The sequence below is a fragment of the Lutra lutra genome, chromosome 2, assembly GCF_902655055.1.
Source record: "Lutra lutra chromosome 2, mLutLut1.2, whole genome shotgun sequence".
NCBI classification, from domain to species: Eukaryota; Metazoa; Chordata; class Mammalia; order Carnivora; family Mustelidae; genus Lutra; species Lutra lutra.
This window is the reverse complement of record NC_062279.1, coordinates 7,537,351-7,552,588: the sequence shown is the minus strand read 5'-3', so window position 1 is coordinate 7,552,588 and position 15,238 is coordinate 7,537,351. Positions and strand designations below refer to the sequence as shown.

The following is a 15,238-nucleotide window of genomic DNA, read 5'->3' as shown; positions in this document are numbered from 1 at the left end:
GCTTGGCGGGGAGCCTGCTTCCTCCTCTCTCTCTGCCTGCCTCTCTGCCTGCTTGTGATCTCTCTGTCAAATAAATAAATAAAATCTAAAAAAAAAAAAAGCTTTACAACATAAGGGAAGAGTGGCTAAGGTTAGGAAGATAAATCAACCACACTCCTCTGAGCCCTGCTCCCTATAAATTTCTTGAGAGAAGAATCAGTGTTTGAATTTTCTTTCCAGCATTGCAGGATGTTTTAACTGAAGTTTAAAGGAATTCGTGGATTCATATTGGGTTTCTTGAAACACCAAAATGTACACAAAACTTGCTATGTTTTTATATACTCATTTGTAGGGGGTTGAGATAGCCAGTTCAATGCTTTTATCAGAATATCCAAAGGGCCCATGATGCACAAAAATCTGGGAGTTACTGAAATAATAGTTTCTTTCTTTTGTTGTTAAGTATAAGGCAAACTTATAAATTACTTATAAGGATAAGTAACTTAAAAGTAAAATTAAGATCAGAGACAACAGTGTTATGGGATATTAGGATTTGAAAGAAATAACTACTTTAGTCTTTTCAGACTGCTGTAACCATAGGTTGGAAGCATGAACAGCAGTCTTTTTCTTGGCCTTCTGGAGGGGGATTCTAAGACTGAGTCTCTGGCAGATTTAATATGTGGGGAGAGACTGCTTTCCTGGTTCGTACATGGCCGTCTTCTCGCTGTGTCCTTACATGGTGGAAAGAGAGCAGGAAAGCTCTCTGGAGTCTCCTGTTATAAGGGCACTAACCCAGTTCATGAGGGCTCCTTCCTCATGACCGAAGCACCTCCCAGAGGCCCCACTTCCAACAGCATCATGCTGAGAGTGAGATGACAGTGTATGAATTAGAGTGAGCACAATACTGTAGTCCCCTGCAAAACTTTAATGAATATCTCCTGTGGAAATGGTGCTGTGAACTTGAGGTTGGCCAATACCTGGAAGAGTAAAATGGAAGGAAGGGCAATCCAGGCCCAGAGAAGAGCTTGAGCACATAGGGGTATATTTTGGGAACAGCAAATTATTTTATTGGTCCCTCTAATTAAATATAAGGGTGAGTACAATATACATTTGGACAGGTAGCTTGGTGACATTCATAAATTCAGTCATTTAAGCAACAGGGAGAAACTAAGAGTGTTTGAGAATGGGAATCATACAGTAAATCCCTTCTATGAGCCTTGTCTGGGCGGTATTAGAGAGGGGAGATTTTGAACCATAGAAAGTAATTGGGATGTTATTGTAATGATTCAGATAAGGATTGCTAAAAGTGGAAGCCGTAGGAATAGAAAGTCTTAAATCATTATAGAAATTTCAAGAAAAAGAATTGTCACTAGACTGGATAGGTATTTAAGGATACACCCATATTTTTTATAATTAAATAATGTGAATTGACTTATGTCACATAAAAAGTCTATTTCTTTTTAGGTGTTGTTATTAAGTACCAAGGAAAAACTCAAGATATAGCACTATTGAAGACATTAGTTGATTTTAGAAAAGGAAGACTGAATTAAGCTCGTGTTGAACACGAATAAATACAAATGCTGTAGAATATATGAGACCCTTTTCTTTAGGTGTTATATCTGGAAAAGGTGAAAGAACTTAAGATAATTTTCACCTATACCTACCTTCATAAGAAAGATCAATGTATAGAGAAAAAGTTAAAAGATAAAAGCAATAAAAATAAAGATTAAAAAAAAAATAAACGGAATACCCAGAGCCCAAGAGACACTTATAAAATCTTGTCAGTGATAAGAAAATCAGACATAAGTATTTCAAGGGAAATTAAGAGGAATTTAATGAATCCTTAGTTAATTTGAGATAAAGTGTTATGTGCAAGCTACAAGAATTCTTAAACATCACTTCATGGTCTGAATGATCAGGAGTGATCAGAGACAATCGTGGGTGATCGCGAATGATTGAAAACTATCTGGAAGATCGTGGATGATCATGTGCAGTCTTGGACAGTGATCTCTGAGACCTTCTTGACTTCTAATGCTGGATTTTAAAAACTGTAAAGAAGGGGCACCTGGGTGGCTCAGTGGGTTAAGGCCTCTACCTTCGGCTCAGATCATGATCCCAGGGTCCTGAGATCGAGCCCCGCAATAGAGCCCTGCATAGAGCTCTCTGCTCAGCAGGGAGCCTGCTTCCTTCTCTCTCCCTGCCTGCCTCTCTGCCTACTTGTGATCTTTGTCTGTCAAATAGATAAATAAAATCTTAAAGAAAAAAAAAAAGCTGTAAAGAACAACAAACATGAATATGTTGGGGACTATATATAGCATCTATCTATCTTCAGGTGGTATAAAGAATAAGCACATAGCTAATTTGATAAACTTCAAATTAAAGCAAATTTGACACTAATTGTTAAGCACTTAGTATTCTTTAAAAAAAAAGATTATATTTACTCATTTGAGATAGAGAGAGAGAGAGCTTGAGCGGAGATGGGTGGGTGGGGGTTCGGGGTAGAGTAGGCGGAGAGGGGAGAGGCAGAAGGAGAGGGACAAACAGACTCCCCACTGAGCAGGGAGCTTGATCCCAGAACCCTGAGATCATGAGCTTAGCCAAAGTCAGACTGAGCCAAAGTCAGACTTAACCAACTGAGCCACCCAGGTGCCCCTTATGATAATTCTTAATCTTTTAAAGTTAAGTGTGGGATGTGTCATCATAGATTAGAAAAAAGCTGGGCACAGAAATATAAAGAACTATGTTTATCTTTTTTATGGTCACTTAGCATGTAACGTTTGGGAGCGTCAAATAGCTCACTGATGGGAAAAAAACAAAAAGATGATAACAGTATCTGCCCTTTTTACTTTACATTGGGTTTCTGGGAAGACCAAACTGAATCACGTAAAATCTATGATGCAATATAGATAATTTGAAGTAACATGTAAAACTTAAATCATCTTATGCCTTTGGAGACTCTTTCAAATTTAGGAAGCCCTGGAAACATTATCCCAAAAAAGAATTCTGTGCAAAATATTGTTGCTATCTTAGAAAAAAACCAAGGTATTTTCCCATAATTTTCTCAAATGTTTTATATATGTATGCAGAACCAAAAACCAAGCTCTAGTTTTCAGAAGAACTTGGTATGAGTGTCTATGTATGTCTCATATTGTAAAATATTTTTTAAATAAAAAATTATTTTGGCTCCTTACATATTCATGAGCAAGCCCTTTCTATGTTATCTTAAAGCAATGTAGATTAGCTGGGTGTTTTTGAAAACGGTAAATTGATTGGCAAATATGGAAACTACAAAACTCATACTTTGTATGCAATGTGAGTTTGTATCTTGCATTTTATTTGTACGTTTTCTGGAGTCATTAGAAAACCTGCTCAGCTGTATGTGACTATTAAAGAATCAGCTCTTTACCTCTCTGTCTTTAAAAGGGGCTAGCATGTTTTCATGTGTCCATACATAATTATAATCCAACATGGACATGAAAGATTGTTCCTTTTCTTGAAAATTCTTTAGATGATTGTGTCAGCAACGACGCATTGCAGAGGTGTGCTGGCCCTTTAACGCTCTGTTTCTGTTGTCATGGAAATAAGATTTTCAAGTAGGTTTATCTGCTGTGCTCTGCTTTTTATAGATTCCCTATCATTTTAAGTTGGTTTTGGACAAGAATTCTTATCCTTTAAATAAAAATACCAATCTCTACCTTACTGTCTTTCAATGTATTTCCCTATAGGATTTCTTAAAAACCCCAGAGTGGGGGTGTGTTAGATTTTCCGGGAGTGTGCATTATATATAGATGCTTAGCCCCTGGCCCTAAAAACTGGGATTTTTTTTTTTTTTTTAAGAATTATAACGGAAAACGAAGAAGCAGGATCCAAATCCAATTTCAGGCTTTTAAAATATATTTTGCTCTCACATTAGTGTTAGTCATACAGGTATAATTTATACAAGAAAACATTTTGAAACATGAACAGGATTGTATCACTGTCCTTATGCTGTTTATGCAAGTTCCTAACCTTGGCCTGCATGTTCCTTCATGATTCAGCAGCCACTCCTCTAGAATTTGTTCTACAGAGATGTGTGCAGTTGGCGTATTGGTTCTGCTGCTAACTAGCCGTGTGATCTTGGCAAATTATCTCATTGGTCTCTTTCTCAGTTTCCTTATCTGTAAAATGAGAATAATAACAGAGTTATTGTGACAATAACATGTTTTAATATACATAGAGTACTTAGAATAGTAATTTGAACCCAAAAATGTGCTCAATTAATATTGTTTCTGGCATTATCATCTTTGGTCATTCTCTGCCACCTTTCTGTTCCTCAAACACATCAACCCTTTTGCTGTCTTTGGACTGGATTTCATCATTTGTTAATCATTGACACCGGCTTTCTCTCTTACATTAGCTAATACTCTACTTCCTTGCCACTTCAAAACTTGGAAATTATATATTTATTTCACTACTAGTTTGATCTCTGTGCTTCCACATGTAAAAGGATTTAAGACATATTTATTAAACTAATAAATTATGGGAAAAATTCATTAAACTGGACAGATGTTGCTCCATTTCCTAAGTCACTAAGAAGATATTTTAAAAGTAGAAATGATACTTGAATTTCCAAACAAGGCATTTTCCTATGTTCCAGAGAATCTATCATGCGTTAGATTTATTGTTAATTATGAGAAAATCGCTTTCATATACCAGAGTGACTGGTAGCTACAGCTGTTTTTTAGTAACCTTCACCAAATCTGACAGAGTTTTTGCCCTGTTGTACTGGAGATGATTGTTGATTTCTTCTTTACGATTACATGTAAGAAGTTTCATCAAGATGGCTCTAACTTACATGTCACTTACATTGCTTTCTCTCTTTAGGAAGTATAATTTTAAGGGACATTCTTGAAAGATGTCATAATAGAGTATGTGATGTCTTATTTATTTATTTTTGGCAGAATTTTTTTTTTACTTAAGATTTTTTAATTTGAGTGTAGTTGGCACATTTTTCACAATGAAAATGAGATGCTTTTCCTTTTGATGAGGTCAAAACTGTTTTCTCCCAGTTTGTCATTGGTATTTCCTTTTCCTTAATTTCATTCAGTTTTTTGTTGTTGATTTTTTAATGGAGTAAGATATTTTTTTCTGTTTTATCACCTCTAGAATATTAGTCATAGTTAAGAATGCTGTTCTCTAACCCTAACTACAAAAGAATTTGTCTGTTTTTTCTTCTAACACTTGTTTGAATTTATTTACTTGCCTTCTTCTGATTGATTTGGAATTTACTCAAGGATGTGATGTGAGCGGAGGGTTAAACTTCTTTTTCAAAATGTCGGTCTTGAGCCAATACCATATATTTCAAAGTCCAGCTCTTTTAGGAATCTGACCCTTTTACTGTATCTTGAATAACTCTAAGTGAAACATACTAGCAATATTAAGATAAAAGAAGAGAGGAAAATGGCACCTCAAATAGGAGTTTCTTTTGATTTACTCCTAAAGACAGTCTCTGAGTACCATATACATATATAGATTTGCAACTTCCCTATTAGAAACATTGTATCCTTTACTCACAAACAGTTTTCTTCATGGTCAGGAGGGAGTAGTAGATTGACTGTGAATGGGGGTGGCGGGACGAAGTTCAATCGCTTCTGTTTAGAAGCAGTCCAGCTCCCTCAGAGCAGATCCCTGCTTCCGTCTCAGGCAGTTAGCATCTGGTGCAGGAGACAGGGACACTGCAAGTTCCTCATTTAGGGCAGTAGCATTTCATGTGAGCAAGTGTGAGTTTTTCTTCCTGTTTTTATTTTTCCTGGGCAAATGGAAATATGAATTTTCACTTCCAGAGATGAAGAAGAAGACCAGATTTCTTCCAGGGCGCTTTAGGAGAAGGAGGGAACAGAAACAGTTCAGTGCTGGCAGGTTGAGTCAGAGGTGGGTAAGGAATGCCAAGTGGGTCTCTCTGGAAGACAGTTGGATTCATGAGTCAACTTCAAGGGGGGCTTTTCCTCAAGTGTTGAGGGAGACACATCTCACCAATCATGGCGATTTGGGGGCTTGGTTACAAGTTAATGTTTGCCCGCAATTTGTGGTACATTTCCAGTCCAAACAACTGTACTATCTGAAGGTTGGATGATATAACAAGATGCTTATTTCTATTTTTCTGTGGGAGAAACGGGGTAATTTCAAATTGAATGGTAATTCTCATAAATGGTTTTAAGAGTTGCTTTCCTTTTTTCTGTCTTAACCCCTTTTCTTAAAAAACACAAGCAGAACTGATCGTGCTACGTCGTTATAAGGAGAGTGTGTTTGTGGTTTACCCGACACCAGCTCAAAGGCTGTTCCTTGCAAGGTGCTGTGCAGATGCTTTGTGGAGTCAAAGAGAATGAGAGTCCGGCTCTTGGTCTCTGAGTGCGGATAACTCTTTCTTTAAGCACCGGTTTCATTTCCAGAAACTTGTCCCATCACCATGGGTTGGTCCCATTGAACAGCCACCCCATTACCCATGTAATTCTGTATCTAGCAGAGTACTTAAGTTGAGAATGCATAGTAGAGATTTCACTGCTTATTATCCGGCCACAAAGATAGACGTGGAGATGCATGACTGTATAATAAACACTAAAGAGAATAACCGATAAGCAAGTGGTTGTATGTGATAGACGAGAGGGGTCATTGATTCCTACTTCCCCCAACAAGCTCCTCTGCCCCATCTCATTTGACAGCAAGGCCCTCTCAGCACCGGGGCTGGAAACTTCAGTGTCCTTCTTCCCTCGTCTTCCTCACTCACCTCCCAAGCAAGCCCTGAGAAAATTCTGTCAGTCTGACCTTCAAACTATTTCCAGACTTTGACCATGGCTCGCTATCCCCTCAGGGACTCTCCTGGTCCTGTCCATCCTCCTCTCTCTCCTGGGTGACTTAGTAATGCTGCATTGTTCTCCCTGTCCGCTCTTGCTCCCTTAGTCTCCTGTCAACACGACAGCCTGGGGAATTTGTTTCCTAAGGCTGCTGTAACAAATGACCACATGCCCGTGGCTTAAAACAACACAGATTCATCATCATACACTACTGGTGGTCAGATGCCTGATATGGGTTTCACCGGGCTCAAATCAGGGTGTCTGTAGGGTAGTTCCTTCCGGGGGCTTTTGGAGAGGGGCTTTGCCTTTTCTAGTTTCTAGAGATCACCTGTCTTTCCTGGCTTGGTGGTCCTTTTCATTTTAAAAACCAGCAGTGTACCATTCTGTTTCTCTGTCTCTCTCCTTCTCCCTCAGTCTCATTCTCTGTCTCTCTTACCTCTGCTTCTCTTGTCACACCTTCTCTGACTCTGACCTCCCTGCTTTCCTCTTATAGAGCCCTGGTGATGATGACACTGGATGCGCCCAGGTTTTCCAGAATAATCTCTCTACCTCAGCATCCTCAACTTACTCTGAAAAACCCCTTTTGTTATGTGAGGTAATCTATTCTTAACCATATCTGGGGGTCCCAGTTAAAGTAAATAAGATTGTATCACTCCTCTGTTTAAAATCCTTTCTTTAGTAGCTCTAAACTCATAAAAGTCAGAATTCTTAAATAACCTGGAAAGCCCTGCTCTGTTGTCTTTCTGATGTCATAGCCTGTTCTTCCTTCTATTCGCTATGCTAAAACTATGCCATCTTCCATGCTGTGTTTTGGGGCATGTTCAAGCACATTCTTGCCTTAAGACCTTTGCACTTTCTTTTTTCTCTGCCTAAAATTCTCCCAGATATCAACATCAGTATCTTTGCACCTGTTTCAGGTCTTCATTTAAACTCATTTTCTCTGTATTGCAGTGCCTGACCAGCCTGTCTCAGGATTCAGCACATTCCCCTAGAAATGTCACACTAGTCTACTTTCTTGGTATTTATCTCCTTAGACCTTGCTGCCACATGTCCTATAATATGGGTTATGTCCTAGTTTTTTTTCTTGTTTGTCTCTTGACTCCTGTATCAAGGGAGTAGAGATGTTGTCTTTTTTTGTTTACCTTCAGTCCCCGTTGCCTAATAGAAATCCTACCATGCAGGAGACTGCAAAAGATATTAGTTGAAGGAAAGGACACAGTGAAGGAATGGTTGGTGGGGAGCAGGAGAAAATGGAGCTGAGCTGGAAGAAGTGGGCTTGTCTGTGGAGACGTGGACTCCAGGGTGAGAAGAGGCTGTGCGTGAGTAGAGGCACAGAGGGCAGGGAGGGCTCAGGGAACACCAATGAGGCTGGTGTAGTAGGAGCATAATGTGGTGGAGAGAACCTGCCTACTCACCAAAGTTTCGTGCTCCCCATTTCAAATGCAGAGTGACTGCTGGGATGTGGGGACCACATTCCCCAGCCCTGTAACAGTCAGGAATAACATGTAACAGAATCCTAGCCAGTGCACTGTCGCCAGAATCGGGCATGCCTTCCAAGCTAGACCCACAAGACCTTTGCACGTTCTGGGCTTTTACACTATTTTCCCTTGCTGGCTTTTTTTTTTTTTTTTTTCTTTTTAAAGATTTTTTTTATTTATTTGACAGACAGAGATCACAAATAGTCAGAGAAGCAGGCAGAGAGAGAGGAGGAAGCAGGCTCCCTGCTGAGCAGAGAGCCCAATGCGGGGCTCCATCCCAGGACCCCGGGACCGTGACCTGAGCTGAAGGCAGAGGCTTTAACCCACTACCCACCCAGGCACCCCATCCTTGCTGGCTTTTTGGAAAGGAGACTGTGCCCAGAGAAACAACAGAAGCTCCATGCAAAGATGGAAGAGCTAATGACAACTTGAGTCTCTGAATAGGTACTTGGGGGAGAATGGTTCAGCCAAAGGTTTCACCTTCCCGGTTTTGTAACACAAGCGAGACATAAGCTTCTACTGTGTTTGAGTCATTTTGCATTTTTACATTCAAGGATCTATTTGTTACCCCAGTGAGCTTCCCCCACATCATAAAATACCATGTTATGTAGGAAGAGAATTGTATTTTAATGGTAAATAAGTTTGGAAAATTAGTCATAACCAAATAATTTTGGAATGTTAATAACACTAAAATAATTTCTTATAACAAAACCAGCAATTGTAGAAAAATAAGAAAACATGGATAGTCAGAAGAAAGAGAAGTAAATTCATAATCCTACTGTGCACATCTAGTTTCTATTAATAACTTGCATAGCTACGTATCTTTCCTCTCTTTGTTGTGAGAATAAGATCAAACAGTAATTAATTCATAACCTTTTAATAAATAGTCAACACTTTCCTACTTAGTAAATGTCTGTCGCCCCTATTTTTTAAACACACCTAAAAATGACTTATTTATACTCATAGATGTCTCTGTGTGTTTATGTAGTCATGCTAAAAAGGATTACTCATAGTAGGAGTTAACATCAGTCCTCTTGGAAGTATGGTGGAGATTGGTAATGGAGAAGGACATTGAAGATTATCCTAAATATATTTTTATATAGTGTATTGCTTTCAGAAGCAATACTGAGATTTGTGCCCAGATTTTCTGATTCAGTAGGTATAGAACGAGTTCTGGGATCTCTATTTTCTTAAAGGCTTCCCAGGTGATTCAGATACAAATCCGGGTTCAGAAGATGATCTCTCCTTCCCCAAGACACTATATTCTTGCAGGGAATAAGCTATGTCCAAGAAAGTTGTCCTGAAGTTAACAAGAGTAAGTACATTTCCATCATGTGATTAAATTCATGTTTTCTAATCACTTAAATGGGTTTGGATTGATGATGTTTTCATGTGCTATTTGTGTATTCATGTGTTCCTAAGGAGAAACACAACACCAGCGGTGTTTCAGGATCTAGGGGCAAGGGAGTTGGGGTCCTAGTGGGCATTCCCCCACCTTCCAGGGGTTGGCAATTTGAGACAAGCACCCAAGAAAAAAAGATGTAGTCCCACAGCAGTGTCTTCTCAGTGTCAGCGTATGAGCATGGGATGGGATCCTGTGGTGAGGGCAGGCGCACATGGGAAGACAGGTGAGGGAAGGGAAGAAGAGAGCTGTGTCGTGTGTGCTAGAACAGAGGAGAGAGCAGGTGCCATATCAGCAGTCATGGGGCTCCTGACCCAGTTTGCATCTTCGGGGATGAAAAGAATTAACATGACAAGTAATCAGCCAAATTTTATGCTTCTCTTTGAGGGTGATCTGTGCTGCAAAACATTCAATGAGGGCTTCAGTAAAATGAAAAAAGGATGTACTTTTGCTTTCTCATAGCAGTGGGGGAATCTAATATTTACATAATCATTTTTATTATTTGTGCTCTTGGCATTTGTCGGCGTAAACTTATAAACAGAGTTGGTTTGTTGTTATTGTTTTAAATTCTTGCTAAGGGAAAAGTACACAGATGAGAGAATGCTGATAGTTTAATCCATCCATTCTGGATTAGAAGCGTAATGGAGACACAGCCATGTGAGTTGACAGTACACACTCAAGACCCAAGGAGTCAAGAAGGAAAAACAGTGTGTGAAGGTCAGAGAGGCAGACCTCCACTGGGAATATGCTAGCCCACTAACTCCTGGAGTAAGAAGGCTGAGAATTTTGTACCATATCTCACTTTTTTTTTTTTTTTAATAAAGATTTTATTTATTTATTTGTCAGGGAGAGCGCACAAGCAGAGGGAACAGGAGATAGAGGCAGAGTCAGGCTTCCCGCTGAGCAAGGAGCCCGATGTGGGACTTGATCCCAGGACCCTGGGATCCTGACCTGAGCCAAAGGCAGACACTTAACCAACTGAGCCACTCAGGCATCCCCCATTTCTTACTTTTTAAAGATTTTTGTAACCACCCAAGCAAACAAACAAGCCAAGAATAAAACCAGCTAAAAAAAAAGCAGTTGAACAATTGTAAGGGGTGGTAGAATCTTTTGTCCTTTAGCTGAAGTGTTTACTCCCCCCACCCCCACCCCCATACCGGGCTGGAAGCCAGAGCCAAGGCGTGGGGACATTCTACAGTGGATTTCGCTGTGCTCTGTGCAAGCTAGGCCATCATTTTCAGATTAAAGGCCTGACAAATAAATATTTGAGTAAATCTCAACACATCTCTTGGTTGAGTAGTGAACAACCAGTTTGGCTGCACGAAGTTTCCCTTCCCTCTGACGTTGCTGTGGGTGTCCGTCTCTCGTGGGCCTGCTGTGGCAGCTGCACAGAGCCCCGTGGAATTAGCTTCTTTCACGACGTACCACCTCAGAGATCTGGCACTGCAGCATATTCTGGAAGGACCTGGCAGACTTCGATCCCAGTTTCTTCATTTATATTTCAAGAAATGGTGGCCTAAGTACTACTGGCCCAAGTAGGCACTTAGGAAGGCTGCTTTTCCCCTTGCTCAGACCTGACAACTGTCTTTTGGTTTTACGTACGAGCATTGCTGATTTGAGCCCACTAGTGACCAAAAATAATTTGAGGCTGGTGGTTAGAGAGAAAAGTTCAGAGGGTCGCGGTGAATCAGAGTTTCTGCTGTGACTCATTCTCCTCTCTGGGTGTGCTACTTAAATTCTCTGTCCCTTAATTACTTTATTTGTTAAATGGGAAAATAATACATCTTAATTTCTCTATTGGGACAATGTGAGGCCAAATGAGACTTGACTAAAAATATTTGTTTGCACATTCATACCTTGCCTTATTCCAAAAGAGGTGTCTGGTGGGTAGGAAGATATAAGCACAAAGGATTGAAGATTGCTTTCTGAGCTGCATTCAGGATGTGGTAACGACACTTGAAAATAAAACAAGACTGACAAACCATCATTATACTGAGTCTCTGCATTTCTCTTCCATACTGCACATTTTCGGAAAGCAAAACGGTGCCAAAACACCAGGGTAGAAGAGATAAACCATCAAAGCCAGTAGAGGAAACAAGGGCAGTAAGCTGTCCAGCACTGTGGTGAGGCATGTGTCTAATTTTGGTCTTGACTTCCACGATGGAACTTACACAAGGCTGGTGTCTACTCTTGCCCTGTTTACTTAAACTCTAGATTTCCTACTCACTTTTTGTCTGGTGCTGAGAACGTGGGACTTCACGCATTGGTAAAAATTTTGAAGTCCACTGCACATGTTGTCCCTTCCTTTGTCTTACCCCAACGAACGGGTCGACTTTCACCTCTTCTGTCTCTGAGGCTTCTTTTTGATGCCAGTCTAGTGGTGCCTAATGACAGTACAAGGGCATGCCCCGTGTATGTTCCACATCTTACTGAATTAGGTTTTTGAGGTAAGAATAGGTTTCTTAGCAACTGTTTTTTTTTAATCCTTTGTCATGCCTAGTCAAGTGCCTTGACCTGGGTATTTTATTAATACTGATTAAACTAATTCAGTTTGTTATCAGTTTGAATGATCTTTTTCCCCCGCAATGGTCTGGGAGTATTCCTGTGCCTACACGGAATTGTACAGTCCTTGGGAACAGGGGCCGGCGGGAATGTCTTGTTTCACCTTGAATAGGTTTTTTTTTTTTTTTTTTAAAGATTTTATTTATTTATTTGACAGACAGAGATCACAAGCAGGCAGAGAGGCAGGCAGAGAGAGAGGAGGAAGCAGGCTCCCCGCTGAGCAGAGAGCCCGACGTGGGGCTCGAACCCAGGACCTGGGATCATGACCTGAGCCGAAGGCAGCGGCTTAACCCACTGAGCCACCCAGGCGCCCCCAACCTTGAATAGTTTTTGCTGCTGATTCCATGTCTTTTTCTCTGGCCCGTCTTCTTGCTCGTTTTGTCTTCTTTCTTCAATTCCCGCCCTAGGAATCTTTATCTGTTCTAACCATTTTAACCAGAATTTCTCACTGATGATATTTTGTTTTTTTTGTTAAAAGCCTGTTCTGAGAAGGTGTTTTGTCATTGCCCGTCTGGTTCCTCCTGTCTTTGGGGAACAGAACCTTTTGGGACAGTGATTCTTTCAATAAAGTTTCCTACCCGTTGGAAGGACCTTTCATTCCGGTGTTGCTGTGGGGTTTGGACATTAAGGCTAGGCACTGTTTTCAGCCATTTTCCCTGCCTGGGGGAAAGTCTGGAAGAAAGACACTGGTGTCACATAGCAGAAATAGTAGAGGTCGAAAAGCCTCATTCTCATACTTTTGTGCAGGCAGGCATTCTTGTGATGTAGGCACTCCCTTGTTGTGACCTGTCTGGTTTATAGGTGGATGCATGCAACTTCCCTTTGATGTAAGCTTGTTGGAGTTGGGTTTCTATGAGCCTTGAATAATCTACCAGGTAAACATAATATTTATACTTTAATACATAGAAAGTCTTCTCTGGTTTTTGGAGATTGAAAAATAGACATCAAGATATGAAAGCATCTAGTTTCTGTCACATATGGGGAAATTTTGTAGAAAAATAGAATAATACCCAAGTTAATGTTTCCTTTCTGTTGTTTCAGCTATTATTGGTTCCTTCCACCAGATGCTAAACAGACTTTAAGTTCTTAGAAGTTCAGATATGTAGGGGCGCCTGGGTGGCTCAGTGGGTTAAGCCTCTGCCTTCGGCTCAGGTCATGATCTCAGGGTCCTGGGATCGAGCCCCACATCCCCACATCGGGCTCTCTGCTCAGCAGGGAGCCTGCTTCCTCCTCTCTCTCTGCCTGCCTCTCTGCCTACTTGTGATCTCTGTCTGTCAAATAAATAAATAAAATCTTTAAAAAAAAAGAAGTTCAGATATGCTTTATTAATTTCTGTGTTGTTAGTACCTGGCACGATTTCTGACACATAATAAGAACCATGCTAGTAATTTTCAATTAGAATAATATATTAATATTATTCTTTATAGTATAACATAATGATAATTTCCCTGAAACAAATCCCTGGAATAGCCAGGATATTTTTTTTAGAAATTCATTACATGGGGCGCCTGGGTGGCTCAGTGGGTTAAAGCCTCTGCCTTCAGCTCAGGTCATGATCCCGGAGTCCTGGGATTGAGCCCCACATCTGCTCAGCGGGGAGCCTGCTTCCCTTCCTCTCTCTCTGCCTGCCTCTCTGCCTACTTGTGATCTCTCTCTCCGTCAAAAAAAAAAAAAAAAAAATCTTAGAAATTCATTACATGGTATAATACACTATTTTGTTTTATACTCCTTGTATTTATAAAGAAAAAATAATACTAAGCTTTGGCTTAGTTGGGGTTAAGGTTTAAATTCCAAATACTTGTGAAAAGTCAAGATTAAAAAATATTTTAGAGTCAGTCAGCTGAAGAATAATAGTTTCACTTTTTTTTTTTTGCTTGTTACTGAATAACTTGTTGAGTTCCTTGAGAAAAAGATGAGAGCCAGAATTTTAAACAAATGGAAAAAAAAAGGAGACAGGGAATTGACAATAATAGGGAAGACCAGGGGATGCTGATCTAGACAAATCTGTATGTCTAGTATCAGTGAAATTCTTCAATGTTCAGAAGTCATTTAGAATTAAGATGGTAGACTGGCCTTTCAATTCAGAAATCAGAAGTTCCATCGTGATTTTTGAGAAAAATATTAGGGAAATGAAGTGAATGGAAGTCTGGTTGCAGGGGACCTTCCAGGGGGTGGAGAGGAGTGTGGGAAGCCTGTCAATTAATCTCATTAAGGCATGGCTTTGCTTTGCAAAAGAGAGAGGATGTTATGTTCCTGACATAGAGCCTATCAACGGAATATTTTTAATTTCATGTTGAGGAATTTGTATTTGATTCACTGAGGCATTGGTCTGTTCAAAATAAATTACTTGCAACAATCAGTCATAAAGTAATTTAGACTCTGGGAATGTAAGCCTAGTACTTTGAGCTTTTGTTTAAAAAAAAAAAATGTCATCAGAGGTAATGTTACAATAAACAGAGCAGCCATTCAAAGGCACCTCAATTTTGGACTAATAATTTTTTCTGGGTCTTTTTTGGTGTCTTCAGTCTTAACTATGTACTCTATTAGATTCAAATATCATTTTGTTTCTATCCAGTGAGTTTAATTTATCCAGAATATAGCTCTGCAGGGATTCACAGTAATTAAATAAAGGGCATTTCTTTCAGCTACTCAATGTGTTTTGATAAAACTCGAGCTGTAATTACTAGTTGACAATAAAAGGACAAGTTAAAATAGATTCTATATGGGTTTCAATAATAAAAAATTTTATATAAAAATATATGTAGATAAATGAGAAAAGTGAATCAAATGGACTCAGCAATTTGGATTCCTTTTCCAGTTCAGGGATGAGTAAAAGTTGGCAAACTAAATATAGAGTTACTCAGCCTATTTTTTTCTCTTGGCTTGGTTAGCCTTGGAGGTATATGAAGGTATAAACAAAAATAAGTCAGGAAATATAATTCTGTGAAATCAATGGAGAAATAAAGCAGAAAAAATGGAAATTTCTGGGG

The 15,238-nt window shown here is 39.7% G+C and overlaps 1 protein-coding gene across 1 annotated transcript in view; it reads left to right on the top strand.

The window, feature by feature from the left end:
* GPM6A (glycoprotein M6A) overlaps positions 1-15,238 on the top strand; it is a 342,376-nt gene that overhangs the window by 155,214 nt on the left and 171,924 nt on the right. The window lies entirely within an intron of this gene.